We start from the raw sequence: 2,203 nt of genomic DNA, 5'->3' as shown, positions 1-2,203 counted from the left end.
AAGATGCAATGAAATGAATTCCCTGAGTGTTGAAAGGTGCTAGAGCCAAATACTGTTATAAAGATAAAGATCCATTCCCGTGGCCACGTGGACAGAAAGAGCAGAAAACGAAAAGAAAGTCCCCTTTCTACGCCTTCTGCTTTCCCATCTCCCATTAACGCCTCCCAAGTGAAAACAGTTGGAAAATTCAAAGTTCAGAGCCCTAGTCCAAAGATTACACAAAACAATGCGTGGTTTTTGTTTTTATGTCATTCCAACTTATAGTGACTCTATAAGAGAGAAGTAGAACTCTCCTCCTGCCCCTCCCTAGGGCTGCCAAGACTAAATCTTTATGGGAGCAGACACCATCCTCTCTCTTCCATGGAACAGCTTTTGGGTTTAAACCACTGATCTGGAAGTTAGCAGCCAAATGGTTATGCCACATACCACTAGCCCTCCTTAGCTACTGTGTAGGACCGAGTGATATTGCCCCATAGGCTTTCCTAGGCTGCACTCTGAGTGAAAACCGATCTTTAGGGTTTTTATCCTGAAAGTAGCTAATTCATTGAATTGTCTACCTTCCCATGAACAGCTGAGCTACCAGGGCTTTTATGGAAGACTGGATTTGGGATTGAGAGTCAATGAGTCAATAATTACTCTCTAGGCATTCCACAAAGGAATTACAGAAATGATGGTTTTTAAGACGGCACTTAGAGGAGTTAGCTGAGAGGAGGGAAACTAGCTCATTAGAGGGAACCGCATATGCAAAGGGAGAGCACAACACATTTCTGCTCTTACAAGGGAAACGCGTACCATTTTACTTCTATAGCTCAGGGGATTGACGTGATTTCTAACTAGAGGTCAGCATCCAAAGAATGGTTCGCAATTTATTGCTGGTGTGCATCATATTTCACAAGTACAGAAATATATATGCTTACAGACATCTTATATTTATCAAATTTAGCTTATTAAGAAGGTAGAGCTTAGACGGAAATTACGTTCTTTACACCAAGTAAATGGTTGCTCACAACCACTGGCTAGTGTGCAGATGAACTAAAATTTCTAGGTTTGGGGAGAAACAAAGGCTGCTCCAATCCTCTGCTCTGCTGGTTTCTTCTGTTCTTCAATTCATGCTTAGAAACCTGTGGGCTTTGGGCCTGCTGACCCTGCCCACTAGAAGAGGCTGCCTGCTGCGCTGCTTTCTGCTTTAACATTGTCCAATCAAATGTGTAGTCGTATTGGTGATTCAGGGTCCTGAAAAGAATGCAGAATAGCTGCCTCAGGTACATATAATCCGGGGCTTCCTCAAAGCGCAGCGCACGACAATAGTTTAAGTACATGGCGAATTCTGCAGGAAACCCTTTACACAAAACTTCAACAGGAGTGGACATCTTCTTTTCACTAATCTTTCCATATTTTTGTTTCTTTGTTGCAGCCTTTAGTCCTTGCCATGGCAGACTGGTTCTATTAAAATACATCAAAACATATCCTAATGATTCCATGTCGTCTCGGCGACTCTGCTCAATACCAAGGTGTGCATTGATGCTGGCGTATCGCGCAGAGCCGCCGAGATTTTTATCTTCTCTGTATGGTGTGTGTTGCCGTGACCTGTTGTCTCTGTACTTTTTGGCCAAACCAAAATCAATAAGGAATAACTGGTTTAATCCTGAGAAAGATGGGTCCTGAGAAGTACTAACAGTCATGCTTCTTTGCCTCTTCCCCACTGGAGATTCTAAACACTTCTTACAGTGACGTAATTTCCGTCTAAACTGGCTCTGGGCATCGCTGGTGAGGCCGCGTCCCGAGCTGCAGCCGCTGTAATTGTGAATATTAACTGAGATAGTGAAACATGGTGTCCTGTTTTCTATTGCATTTTTTCAAGTGGAAAAGTTAGCTAAATGGTTGACACACAAATTGGTGGAAAAATTGTGCATATGCCAATTTTTTTTCTTTTCTTAAAACCTTTTATTTTGAACTACACTGCTTTGAGATATCATTTCAGAAGAACGGCATGAACAGTCTTCAGCCACAGTTGTGATGGTTGTAATGCTCACTATTGTGCGTTCTTAGGGTTTTTTCCATCCCTGGGGTTTGCAAGTTGTTCACTTAAAACATTCTCAAAATGGTTGGCTTCTTGTCTGCAAGCCAGCTGATGTGGTAGCAACCAAAGATTCCAGTGTCTGAGCAGATGACAGACCGTCTGCTTACCTGTGCTAGAGCAACA

General features: G+C 42.7%; 1 pseudogene; it reads right to left on the bottom strand.

Annotated features, from left to right (window-relative positions):
• Positions 1–1,016: 1,016 nt before the first annotated feature.
• LOC142440105 (casein kinase I pseudogene) lies at positions 1,017–1,706 on the bottom strand (annotated as a pseudogene).
• Between the last annotated feature and the right edge of the window lie 497 nt (positions 1,707–2,203).

Source organism: Tenrec ecaudatus, chromosome 2 (assembly GCF_050624435.1).
Source record: "Tenrec ecaudatus isolate mTenEca1 chromosome 2, mTenEca1.hap1, whole genome shotgun sequence".
NCBI lineage: Eukaryota > Metazoa > Chordata > Mammalia > Afrosoricida > Tenrecidae > Tenrec > Tenrec ecaudatus.
The sequence above is the reverse complement of the archived record's forward strand: the minus strand, read 5'-3'. Positions and strand labels throughout refer to the sequence as shown.